Source organism: Petaurus breviceps, unplaced genomic scaffold (assembly GCF_028583685.1).
Source record: "Petaurus breviceps papuanus isolate PSGF00001 unplaced genomic scaffold, PetGlider_PUasm1.0 225, whole genome shotgun sequence".
Classification (NCBI taxonomy): Eukaryota; Metazoa; Chordata; class Mammalia; order Diprotodontia; family Petauridae; genus Petaurus; species Petaurus breviceps.
In genome coordinates, this window is record NW_027185889.1 from 4,810,924 (window position 1) to 4,825,566 (window position 14,643).

Here is a 14,643-nt window from a genome sequence, read left to right on the forward strand (position 1 = left end):
ATATGTTTTTGTTTCTTTTTTTAATTCTCTATTTGTGTTCTGCCATTTGGTTCTAAAATAAAATTTTGGAGAAAAAAAAACACTAGAAAACTCACAGACTTAGTTCCCAAACTATTTCAGTGAAAGTAGTTTCCACACTGGGAAGTTAGAGGAACCAGAAAATTAATGAATTGACTACACTAGAGTATTATACCTTACACTCAATTTCCAATCATTATCTTCTTTTTTAGATTAAGACAGTGATTTAGCAGAACACACACACACATATACAGTTACATATATGTGTATACTTTTCAGAACATATACTGGTGTCCTCTCTCCTATTCAAATTTCCTTGTATTCATTTCATATAGACATTCTCTCTCTCTCTCTCTTTCTCTCTCTGTCTCTGTTTATGTATATATATATATATATATATATAATATATGTATGTATGTATATAGTTGTATGTGTATATATATGTGTATATGTATGCGTGTATATGCATCTATATTCAAAACTTTGAACTGATGATGACTAATAATAGAAAACACAATAGCTAAAATTTAAAATATTTATTGCTACAAAGTGCTTTACTGACAAAAGATGGTAAATTTTAAAAGAAACTTTTTTTTGGCCTTTTGGAGGGCAATTGGGGTTAAGTAACTTGCCCAAGGTTACATGGCTAGCATTTTTCTGTGTGGGTGTTGAGTGTCTGAGACCAGAACTGAACTTGGGTTCTCCTGACTCTGGGGGTGCTTTACTCACTGAACCACCTAGTCACCCCTAAGAAAATTTTTTTTAACTTTAGCACATTAGGGGAAAAAAAAAAAACTACCACAAGTCATCTTTCATTTGTATGGTCAGCATGATTTAATTGTTGGTAATTTATAAAATCTGACATATAATTTACAAAAATTGAGCCACTAGACTGAACAAGTTTAAAAGTAACGACCATTCATTACTAAATTTGGGCAAGAAAACTTCCACACCTGGTATGTGCTTCATCATGTCTAAAGTCTACTTTATGGCATTGTTTGGGTTTTGAAAGTTGCATTTATTTCATAATCCTACTCTGATTTGTTTATTCATTTATTCATTCATCAAACATTTATTTAACTCTATTTGTAAAATCTGGGCAAGTCACTAAACCTCTTAGTGCTTTAGACAACCCTGTAAATTTTAAAGATCTGAACCTGCATTGGTAGAGGGAGTTTACTCACCTGGGAGCTCCCTAGAAAATGAAATCTCATGTCCAGTCACAGGTACTGACTGTATCAGGTAGGAATATGAAGATTTTATACAAGTTTGTGTGTCTATATCTATGTATGCATATTTATATCATATATGTGTGTATGTATATATACACACACAGCCCATATATACATGTATATATGTATGTGTATATGTAGATATATCATATTATCTATATATATACACAATTTTTTCCCTGCTTTCAAAAACTCAGAATTTTATAATAATAATTCCAGGATCATAGAATGTCAGAGTTGGAAGGAACCTCAGGAAGTAACTTACCTATTGATGATAATGACATAATCCTTTCTATAACATACCTGAGAAGTAGTCTTTCAGTGTTTGCTTAAAACTTTCACATGACATTCCCAGAATAGAATACTTTTGGATACCTAAAGTCTTTGGGAAGTTTTCCTTGGCCTTGAGCTTAGATCTCTCTTTTTTTAACTTCTGCTTATTGCTGTTAGTTGTGTTTTCTGGGGCCAAGTATAACAAATTTAATTCTTTTATATAACAGCCAGTGAAATACTTGAAAATAGCTACCATATTACTTCCAGAGCAGGTATCTATAATTCCTTCAATGAGTACTTCCATGGGATAAAAGTGAGACATGTCATCACCTTAATTTACCCTAATCTGGTTATCCTCAACCATCAAAGTCTTCCAAAATGGTGTCACCTAGAATTGAACTCAATTTTTTGGTTATAGCCTGATACCAACCTAGTGTGATGGGACTTTCACTTCCTATTCCCAGATTCCATGTCCATACTAAAAATATTCATTAAGATCTAATTATTTTTCTTGGCTCCTATATCATACTTTTGTTATCACTCTGAGTTCACTTAGCAATAATAATTACCTTAATCAATAATAGCTCACATTTGCATATTACTGTGCAGTTTCCAAAGCACTTTATATCTCTTTAATCAAATTCAACACTTCATGTTTTATTATGGTTATGTGGCAATTGTTTCTTTTTATCAAATGACATAATGCACATTCAAAAGAAACATTAAGTTAACTATAAATATCAATTTAGAGAAGTCAGAGTAAATTAGCAGGACAGAGCTGATTCCAGTCACTTATCCTCTGTCTGCTTCAGTATGCTCAAATGTAAAATGGGAAAAAATAATAACATCTACCTCACAGAGTTGTAGTGAGGCTTGAGGTAATTTTTGTAAAGCATTTAGTATAGTGCCTGGCATATTGTTTTTGCTCAGATGTTCCCATTATATCTGACTCTTTCATGATCCCCATTCGGGCTTTTCTTGGCAAAGATAGTGGAGTGGTTTGCCATTTTTTTCTACAACTCATTTTATAGATGAGAAACTGAGGCAAACAGAGTTCAGCGACTCACCCAGGTTCACCCAGGCCAGATATGAACTCAGGTCTTTCTCACTCCAGGTACAGCACTCTGTCCACTGAGCCACCTAGCTGCCCACATAGTAAGCACTTGATAGATGCTTGTCCTCTTCCCTTCCCCTTTCTACAGTCAGAGAGAATAAATTATTGAAGAGTTTCCAGAGGAAATCAATGTTCTGAAAACCCTAGATAAAAAGATTTCTCTTTCCTTGTCTATAATATACAGTATCAAATATAAGATCCTTGAGGTATCTTGCAATTCTAAAATTATTATCATGTCAAGTAACATTAGAGATTTTATATAAGGAATATGCATTCCTATATTTTTCTAGTCAAATGTGTTACTGTAAGTCATAAAACAATGTATTTGATTTTATTTTTTATTTTCATAGCCAAGTGACACAAATGTAATATACTTAACCAATAACATCTGTAAAGTTAGTGTTTGGAAGATTTGTTTTATTTTGGAACCTATATGTGAATAACTGATTTTGAGAACTAAAGAGAAAAAGAATATAACCTTGTCGTTAAAACAAAATAAGCCTGCATAAAGATCACTGAGTATCTGTTAGGAGAATGGATAGGAAATGTGACTTCACAGGCATGGTAAATACCATGGTGAAGAAACTCTAATGCAGGGCAGCACCTTTTCTGCAATTTATTGTCTTAGAAAATTGCCTAAAAATCAGGAAGGTTAAATAGCTTGCTCAAAATCACAGATACAGTGCTTATCAGAGACAAGATTTGGATCCAAATCTTCCTAATGATAAGATCACCTCTACTGCTCCACTAAACATGGAACCACCTTAGAGTATCTTTAAAAACAGATGGACTTGGGCAGGGGAGGGGAATTAGGGAAGAAAAAAAAAGAAATTTACATGATAAGTTTGTTCTATATTTGAAAGGAATAGTAAGTTGTGCAGAGTAGATTTTTAGTTTCATGTGCAATTATCTTTTTTATTGGACCATATTAGGGAAATATTTTCCCCTATAAATTAAACATATAATAAATTGAAAAAAATCTCAATCATATAATATTATTTATTACTGCTAAAAAGCAGTAATCTAAAAAGATACTGGGTTTAAAATTCATTATTAAATTGTTTAATTAAATTTGAAAGTTCCATGATTTAAATTCAATTGGTACATGATTTTCCAATAAATTATTAAATTGTATTTTCAAAGCATGTGGGATTGGTGCTGTATAGCGGAAAGAATACTGTACTTGAAGCCAAAAAACATAGGTTCAGATTTTACCTCAGATCCTAACTCTCTACATGACTTTGGTTGTTGCTATTGTTCAATCATTGCTTAATTGTGTCCAACTCTTTGTGACCTCATATGGGGTTTCTTGGCAAAGATACTGGAGTGGTTTGCTATTTCTTTTTTCAGGTCATTTTACAAATGAAGATACTGAGGTGAACAGGGTTAAGTTACTTGTCCAGCTAGAAAGTGTCTGAGTCCAGATTTGAACTCAGGAAGATTCCTGCCTAAAGGTTGAGCACTCTATCCACTCTGCCTAGCTGCCCTTTGTGACTTTGGACAAGTCACTTGATCTCTCTAGGTCTCAGTTTCCTCAGTTTATTAATTGGTTGAGTTGATCTCTAATGTACTTTCTTGACCTAAATGCTATGATCTAAGGTCTAAACTAAAAGTAAGCATGCTTCAAAAAAGGGCATGTGTGTGTATGCATGTATGTATGTATATGTATATATGTGTACATTTAAATATGTATCTGTGAATTTTAAATTACCAAGAAATAATATCATATGACTGAAATTGGTCTTATGAATTCTGTATATTTTATAAAAAGATAGGGGTGGCCAGGTGGCTCAGCAAGTAATAGCACCGGCTCCAGTGTTGGGATGACCTGTATCGAATCCCGGGCTCAGATAGTCAGCACCACACCCAGAAATAACTGGCTGTGTAACCTTGAGCACTAACTTGAGTTACTTAACCCCGATTGCTTAAAAAAAGGAAAAAAGATACTCTAGAATCTATAGACATAGGTAGATATATAGATGTGTTTGTATACACACACATATAGTTTCTCTTCCTCTTTCAATCCCTTTCTCTCTCTCTTTTTCTCCACCCTCATTTCTCCCTTCCCTCCCTCTTCCTCTCCTCCCTCTCTCTAATACATAAACATTATATATATTTATATTGTATATATGTGTGTGTGTATGGTGTGTCTATGTGTTTGTAATATATACAATATTGTGTTATATCATGTATATATTATAAATCACATAATACATAGTTATATACATATGTGTATATATACAAATACAGAGAAAGCCAAACATTTGGATGTGTGTGTGTGTGTATGTGTATGTGTGTGTGTTTCTCCAAAGAAAACGTCACAGATCGAGAAGTGGATGAGACCAGTTCTCATAAGCCATCTACGCCATCTACTCTAACCTCCTTATTTTACAAATAAGGAAACTGAGTTCTAGGAAGGCTAAGTCATTTGCATAGGGTTACCCATACAGTAAATATCTGGGGGAGGACTTGAGCTCAGGTCCTCAGATTCCCTACTTGGCATTTTTTCCATTTAGGCAACATTGCCTGGAGAGTAGCAGGTCACAGCTTTGTATTGCTTTTCTACAGGTGGTGATCTAGGTCACCAGGCTAAGAAGGAAGACTCCTTACTTCTCCATGTCCACAGTATTCCTTAGGAGCCTTGCCAACCTTAGGTCAAGCAAGCATTTACTACTGGGAATTGTTGAGAATGAAGTCAACCAATCAGTGCTGAGTTTCCCTAAAGCTTACTAGTCTTGTCCTTAGACTATGCTTTAGAGACCATTACCTAGCCATTACTATAATCTCCATTTTCTTTTTATACTAAACCTAGGATTAAATTGATAAAAGGTTCTATCAGTGGGAAATTCCCTTTACTAACATATATTGGCACCCTCTCTGAAACCTATAGTCTTTGAAATGTAGAATCCTAAATCTTCTGACCCAGAATTTAGAGTATACAAGGTGATGCTGACAACTGGATCATAACATTGACCCTGCCAAACCACCCTCTGGCTGTTCAGAACTCAAAGGCAGAACCCAGGAAGAAAGATGAACTGGGCTAGTGTAAGACCGAGGGGCCTCGGAAGGCTGCTTATGTGACTGAAAAGAATGCAAACCTTCCACACTAGTCAGCCCAACTCTATTTTTGAGCTGATCCAATACCTTAGCAAAAACATTAAAATAGGCATAGGTGAAATAGAAACTTCATTTGTAGATTGTTCCCGATTTTTCAATCGTTTCAAAAGTACATATAACTTGGTTATTTTTCCCATTAGAGAATGCCATAAATGGGAATTAGATACAAGCATCACTCACAAAGGCTATTTATTTAACACCCTTCACCCAGCAGAATAAGTACACAATAAGAACCATTGGGCCAATTGTGCCCTTGGTATAATGTGACCTATGTAACTTAAAAAGTAAATTTGCTTTTTTTCTGCTCCTACTGCACCCATATTTTATTTGCTAGTGAAAGGTAGGATTAGGAAAAGTGCCATGCAAATAGCACTGTTATTAGTAACATGCTAACCTAACATTGTAGGATATGAGGAATGGTTTAGAAGTGCAGGTGAAAAGAGTGCATATGACAGTGCAGTCTTCTTTGAGCTTTCTGGAGGGGGAGTGTCTAAATATAGAGGGAAGAAGGGGTAGGCTCCAGCAATGGCAATTTCCAAATGGCCTCTAGGACACAGATTTTGTTGGTCATCCTTTGTTCTCAAAGAGGACCAATGACATCAGGATGGTGATGCCTTGACTTGAAAGTAAATTGAGTGATGTAGAGTTATGCAAAGTCATCAACCTCACTCTCCTCTGCAGTCATCAGAGTCCAGTGGCAAGACCTGAGAAGTGGTAAGAGGCACCTTCAAGAGTTTACCACATAAGAAAGAACACTTTACTTAGAGTCTAAATACTAGGTTAATGTTCTCAGTAACAAGTTGTATTACCATGGGAAAGTCACACACCTTGGATTCCTCACTGGTCCTATAAGGATAATAATACCTCTCAATCCCACTTCAGCATTGTTTGCTAATTTGTTTTAAAACCATTCTGGGTATTGCATCAACATGGGGGAACTCTCATGGTGGAAACTCTCTCCACTGATGCAGACCAAGGATGCTTTCTTAAGTTATAATTTAAAGAGTAGCCAGATATGGGCAGAGATTGGATGTAACTTGCCCATGGTAACTAGATTATCTGAGTACCTGAGGCAGGATCTGAACCTAGTTCTTCCTGACGAGGTTGGCCCTTTCTCACCACTCCAGATTGTCTTTTACATAGGTATTATAGAAGCACCTGAGGTTATGGATATGCAAGCCCTGGTTCAAATGTTGTAAGCATGTAATACTAACATTATTAACGTCACTATTAATATCTTAGGAAACAAATATGATGTAAGCCAGATGCATGTAACTCAAGACTGTCTCCATTTGTAGAAATCAATTGACATTAAGTCCTATTTATTCAAAGTTTGTCTAATCTGTGTAAGAGTGTGGTAGCGACCAGACTCCTTTAGAACTAGTCAGTATAAATTTAGATTGGGAAATCTGGTCTGATTTGAGCAAAATACTTCTTTTACCAACTGGGAAAAAAGACTATACAATTCTTAAACTGAAGCTATTTCAGACAATGGCTAACTTAGAACATATTATCTGTGCTATGTCACAATTCATTAGCTTACTAGTTGTCCTAATTAATGGATTCCATAAGACAAATAAAGAGTGGGCTGTTTACTTTCATAATATTCATTGCTTTTTAGGATCAAAAATTAAGAACAGGAAGGGATTTTGAAGGATATTTTGTTAAATTTCTCATTTTATGAGGAAACTGGGACCCAGGGAGGTTTGATCTCTAGTTGTCTGTCCACTCAGATTGAAGAGAAGGATCCTTGGACTCTTAAACATGGGACCTTGAACTTTTGTTTTTTAGACCCTTCAGTTGGGTCAAGCTCTTCATGACCCTATTTGGAGTTTATTTGGCAAAGATACTGGAATGGCTTTCCATTTCCTTCTCCAACTCATTTTGCAGATGACAAAACTGGGGCACGGTCAAGTGACTTGTCTAGAGTGACACAGTAAGTGTCTGAGCCCAGATTTGAACTCATGGACATGTCTTCCTGATTTTAAGCCCCAGGCTTTACCACCTAGCTGTTCTTTCTAGGGTAACTATAAAAGGGAGTAGGAAGCCTGGTATCATGGCAAGAGCACTGTCTCTATAGTCAGGTGAACTGTGTATTAATCCCATTTTTCCCTTTTGCTACCCATGTGATTTTGGGCAAATCACTTAAACTCTCTGAGCCTTAATTTCCTCATCTTTAAAAGGTAGGATAAGACATCCTCTGATTCTCTTTCCAACTCTAGATCTATGGGGCAACTGGATAGCCTAATGGATAGATTGTAGGACTAGGAATCTGGAAGACGCAAGTTGTAATCCTGTCTCTGATACTAGCTATGTAAACCTGTAATTTAAACTCTTTGTACCTCAGATTTCTCATCTGAAAAGTAAGCTGGTGGACTCAATAAAAGACTTTCAAGGTTTCTTCCAGTTCTAAATATATGCCCCTATACCCTTATGATCCTGTCACCAATAACAAACACAATCAAACTAAAAGAGAGATCTTTAAACAAAAACATCACATGAGATAGTGGAGTTTTGTTTTGTTTTGTTTTTCACAAACTTTAGTTGAACTGGTCTATCTATTTGCAGTGTGTTGTTCATAACTGAATGATAAGAGATCTCAGTAGCTAAAGAAATATGTAACCCAAGTGTACATTATGATCTTTTTAAAATGCTCTTTTACTACTTCTAAGTAACAACTGAAACCCCAATTATGGTTAATAGGAAATCTTATTTCACCAAAATTATTCTCTTTTAATGATCATTCTAAATATGTAAGTGTCTGCCTTTATATGTAAAAACAGTGCTTCTATAATTACATAGTGTGCATTTACAACATTCCTACACACACAAATTATATGTGGCTATGAATGTTTTCTTGCTATTTTTATTACAGAGTCTATCATGCAACCCTTTAAAGTTAAAATTCCCACAGAAATCTTAATGGGGTTTCACTTGTGGGTACACGCTGGGAAAAAAAAAAAATCTTGCATTGCCTGGTCAGTTAAGGAAGCTTTGATGCTCTATTTTGATAATATTTTTGTTGCAAATGTCTTCAGATTCTTATGCAATGTTTTTTCACCTGTGTGAGCTACAGTCAATATTTTCTAAACTTAGGCTATTGAATAGCACCTAACTGTTTTGCTAACCACAGACATTTCAAAGGCTATTATCATTTCTCAAGATCACAGGGAATACAAAGTTGCTTATAGTCCTACAAAATATATTTTCCACTGTTTGCCTACAGATTTCACTTTAGGCAGAGAGCTTTTGAAGCTTCTGGACTATCTGTTACATTAAATCTCCATGTTTCTGATGGTTCTTCCAAAAAACCCTTTATTAATTATCCTTGACTTTTCAGAATGTCTCTAGGAGAAAATTAAGAACCTTCCAAAGGGTCCAGTTCACATCTGAGATGCAGTAAAGGACATCAGAGTTTGTTCATCTGTAAAATAGATATGTTAATAACTGTAGTACCTAACTTGAAAAGTAATCCAGTTTAGTAGTGACCTGGTCTCAGAGTCCCAGAAACCTGAGTTCTCCCAGCATTTGTAATCTTGGTAAGATGGGCCCGAGAAAGGATGAAAATTGACCATTGTCACATAGCTAGGATGCCAGGGACTGCACTTAGATATACAAATTCCTGTGATCTTAGGTATTATGGGATTCTAGATCTAGTGCTAGAATGAAGTTCAGAACCCATCTAGTCCCATTCCTTAATTTTCTGGTAAGGAAATTGAGGTTCAGTGACTTATCCAGGGTCACAACTATTGAATGACAGGTCAAACCTGATACTCATTCCCTCTATAATACTCTTCTTCTTCTTTTTAAAATGATAGTATTTTTTCCACAATTACATGTAAAGAAAGTTTTCAACATTCACTTTTATAAGATTTTGAGTTCCAAACTTTTCCCTCTCCCTCCTTCTCCTTTCCCCTCCCCAAGAAAACAAGCAATTTGATATAGATTAGATATGTACAATCATATTAAACATATTTCCCCATTAGTCATGTTGTTAAAGAAGAATCAGAACAAAAGGGAAAAAAATCAAACAAAAGAAAAAAATGAAACAACAAAAATGGACCTGAGTTCAAATCCGGCCTCAGACATTTAACTTAACACAAAAACTAGCCATGTGACCTTGGGCAAGTCACTTAACCCCAATTGCTCTCCAAAATACACAAAAAAGAAAAAAACACTACCCTTTAAGCCAATAGTTAAAGCATTTGCCTTTAAAATTACAATTCTAAAATACCTTGAAATATCAAGGGAATAAAAGTTTAATCTTATGTCACAGAGACAACCAAAAGCATGGCCAAGAGAAATCTCAGAATTAGAATAAATACTAAGCCCCCACCTGTGAATAGCACCATGCTATGAACAATAGATTTTAAAAGCCAATAGTTACAAACACTGTTCAGAATTTCTAGAAATAGGAAATAATTAAGAGTAGTTATTAAAAATTAAGAGAGATTGGCAAAAGTTCCCTGTAAAAGATGATGTTTTAGTTGAACCGAATTGCAAACTACAGAGGAAATATAGTGCTGAATTTTTTTGTCTTTTTTTGAAAGGGGGAAGGTAGTGCAATTGGGGTTGAGTGACTTGTCCAAGGTCACACAGTAAGTGTTGAATATCTGAGGCCAGGTTTGAACTCAGATCCTCCTGACTCCAGGGTTGGTGCTCTATTCACTGTGCCACCTAGCTGCCCAACAATGCGTAATTTCTAGACATTTTGTTGGCACATAATGCTTTCAGTTTTGTTCAGACTACCCTTTTTGCCATGGACCAGGGAATCTGACTCCTAAATTAAATTCAAATTCACCTTGAATTGCTGAGGAAATAAAACTTAATCTCAATGTCATAAAGACAATCAAAGGTATGGTTAAGTTATATCTCAGAAAACAAAGATTATGCCCCCACCTGTGAATGGCACCAAGCTAAATATAATGTAAAAAAAGTAAAATAATAACAATAACAACAACAATAATAATAGTAATAATAAATCAGAACTGATTGCTCAGAATTTCTGTTTTACTAGGCAACACAGTCCTTTAATGACTCAATAAATAATTGCCAGACTTTTTATAGAAAAAGCACCAGTTGCAAAGATATCCTCAAAGGAAATAGTCATTAATAAACTGATATCTATGAATTATGCAGCCTTACTGAAACTTTCAAGTATTGTCATTTTGTTACAATTAGGATAATTCTAAAGCACTTAGCATGGTACCTGCAACACAGCAAGCACTATATAGATATTAGGCATTATTATTTTTATTCATCCCTCTTTCTCAAAGAAGACTAATGACATCACAAGCTAGACATCTTAACTTGTGCATGAATTGAATTGAAGTGAGTTAGTGCTATACAAAGTCATCAGTCTCATTCTCTCCTCCAGAAGTATAACAATCCAGTGGCAAGACAAAAGTCAAGATGACTGAAGATGACCCAGGATGCAGTGGATGACCTTGGCCTTTGTAAATCAAGGTCTTTCCCATGCCTCATTTTGTCTTAGGCAACACCCATCCAGTGACTAATGGGTAGGTAAGAATTGAGACAAAAGATAAACTAATTTAGCACCACAAAAAATATCAATCTGGATGGGGAAGGTCCTCAAAGTATCTTGCCAAAATAGAAAACAACTGCTACTTACAATCTTTCTAAGTCATCAAAACCTAAATAATGAATTATAGAGGCTTGGACTGGGGGCTATTTTTGGCCATTCGATACTTCACCAGTGATGATGATGATAGTAATGCTTTCAAGTAAAGGCAAGAGTATAAGGCTAAGAAACAGCAAATGAGCAAATTTGTTATTATTATTAATTATTTTTAAAATTATATTTCAACTTATATATGAAAAGTAAGATGGCATAGTAGTAGAAAGACACCAAGTATTGATTTCAGAAAGGTTGAAGGTTAAAAACCTACCTCTGAAACATAGTGGCTGTAAGAAGATTCTGACCAAGTCACCTAACCTCTTACATCTTTAGGTAGCTCTCTAAGATAGTAAGTTGCAGAAAAAAATGCTAAGATGAATTGTTAGGGATATTTCTCTATACTACAAAATCACTATTCTACTCCCTATGCACATATTAATAATAAAAGAAATGAAACATGGTTTCTTTCATTCTAGTTCTGACTTCAATTATTCTTTGTATAAAATTCAAGGTACTTTGAACAAGATGAACAAAAAATTAACTATTGTGAAAAAAGTGAAAAGCTGAGTGAAAGATTGGGATTGCAGTTAGAAAGAATATCAAAATTGGAATCAAGTACTTCCTCTGCCAGTAATTACCCACATTGTGCATGTTTGTGTGGTTTCTCCTTCATACTTGAAGAGAATTAATTACCCACATAACCTTGGGGCAAGTCATGGAAAAGTAAACTGGTAAGGATTTCAGAAACCACCTATTCCCACCTCCTCATATTTACAGTTGAGTGTACCTGGGACATTACATGATCTACTCAATACCACTTTGATAGTAAAATCAGAGGTGGGATTTGAACACAGGTCCCCTACATCCAGAGTCAATGCTCTTTCTATTCATGTTTTTCATCTGCAAAATGAGAAAGATAGCCTATCAGCACTGCTTACACTATGGGGTCATGACCCACAGTTTAAGAACTGCTAAAGTATAAGAAGTTACTAGTAGAAAAAAGTTTAAGAATCCCAGGCCTATATAACTAGTTCTAAATCTATTATCTTATGGATGCTTTGGAGGAAGCTAAGTGGCAGGCTTGGAGTCACAAAGACCTAAGTTTATATCTGGTCTCAGACACTAGCTGTATCATTCTGGGCTAGTCACTTAACCCTGTTTGACTCAGTTTCCTTTTATTTAAGATGAGCTAGAGAAGGAAATGGCAAACCACTCCACTATCTTTGCCAAGAAAACCCCAAATAGAGAGAGTCATAAAGAGTTGGACACTACCAAATAATAACAAAAAGCTACTTGAGGGCAGGATCCTAGGATCATATAGATTGAGTGTTGGTTGATAATAATGAAACAATATATCAAAATCTATGTGATATAGCCAAAGCAGTAATCAGAGGAAAATTTATATTTCTAAGTGCTTATATCAATTAAAAAAGAGAAAGAGCAGACCAATGAATGTCCTTTTTAAAAAAAAATCTTAATGCAATTAAGAAAACAAATAAACTAAAAAAAGGACAAATTAAAAATCTCCAATTAAATACCAAATTGGAAATCCTGAAAATTAAAGGTGAAATTAATAAAATTGAGTGTAAGAAAACCATTGAATTAATAAATAAAACTAGAAGTTGATATTATGAAAAATCAATGAAATAGATAAACCATTGGTTAATGGTTTTTTTCAACTGTGAGAAGAAAACTAAATTACAAGTATCAAAAATGAAATGCATTAATATACCACTAAAGGAAATTAAATCAAAGCTATTATGAGTTATTTTCCCTAATTATATGCCTATAACTTTAACAACTTTAGTGAAATGGAAGAATATTTACAAAAATACAAATATTTGACCTAGATTAGCAGAAAAAAATAGAATGTCTAAATAGATCTATTTTAGAAAAAGAAATTAAACAGGCCATAATTGAGCTTCCTAAGAAAAAAGCACTGGGATTAGATTAATTTACAAGTGAATTCTATCAAACATTTAAAGACAAACTAATTCTAATATTAAATAAATTATTTGGAATAGTAAAAGAAGGGGTCCTACCAAACTACTTTTATTAAACAGATGTGATACCAATATCTAAACCAGGAAAAGTAAAGACAGAAAAAACATTTATAGACCAACATAATAAATGAATGTGGATGCAAAAATCCAAAATAAAATACAGGATAAAAAATTGCAAAAATATCTCACAAAAATTATATGTTATGACTAAGCAGGATTCATACAGGGATGTTGGGATGTTTTAATATATGGAAAACCATTAACATAATTATTCATATTAATAGTAAAAGTAACAAAAATCATATGATATAAATATCATTTGATAAACTATAAAACTCATTTCTATTAAAACATTTGAAAATTAAGACATAAAAGACTTATCCTTAAAATGGTTAAAAAAAATACCTGACCATTAGCAAACATTATTTGTAATGGGGATAAGCTAGATACCTTTGCAGTAAGATGAGGTGTGAAACAAGGATGCCCACTGTGACCAGTATTATTCAATGTTTTATTGGAAATACTATCTATAGCAAAAAGAGAAGGAAAAGAAATAGATGGAATCAGAATAGGGAATGGAGTAATAAAGCTATATCTTTTTGCAAATGCTATAATGGTATACTTGGAAAATCCTAAAGGCTCAGCTAAAAATTTAATTGAAATAGTAATTTCAGTAAATCATGCTATAAAGTAAACCCACATAAATCATCAGCATTCCTATATATAACCAAAAGGCTCCTGAAGGAACACACAGCTAGACGGACCCCATTTAAAATAACTCTAGATAGTATAAAATAACTGGAAATACATCTACCAAAACAATCTTAGGATTTATATGAACAAAACCATGAAAAATTTGTGCAAAAATAAAGTGAGATTTAAATAAATGGAGAAATATAAACTATTCATGGGTAGGTGGGGGCAATATAATAAAAATGACAATTTTGTCAAAATAAATCAATATATTCAATGACATCCTAATTAAATTACAAAAAATAATTATGGAGCTGGAAAAAAATCATAACAAAATTCATTTGAAAGAACAAAAGGTCAAGAATAATGAGAAATAATGGAGAGAAATGTAAAGGAAGAAGGTTTAGCCTTATTAGGTCTTAAACTATATTATAAGGCAGTAATTATCAAAACTCTCTGAAACTGGCTAAGAAATATAAAGGTAGATCCATGAAATAAAGTAAACATACAATCTATAGTTGCAAACAAATATAGAAACCCACTTTTTGACAAGTA

At 34.1% G+C, this 14,643-nt stretch overlaps 1 protein-coding gene across 1 annotated transcript in view; it reads right to left on the reverse strand.

The window, feature by feature from the left end:
- Positions 1-13,912, reverse strand: part of RASSF9 (Ras association domain family member 9) — a 28,440-nt gene extending 14,528 nt beyond the window's left edge. Inside the window, exon 1 of the mRNA XM_069095104.1 lies at positions 13,846-13,912. The gene's annotated coding sequence lies outside the window, so the exon portion shown is untranslated. The remainder of the gene's footprint in view (positions 1-13,845) is intronic.
- Between the last annotated feature and the right edge of the window lie 731 nt (positions 13,913-14,643).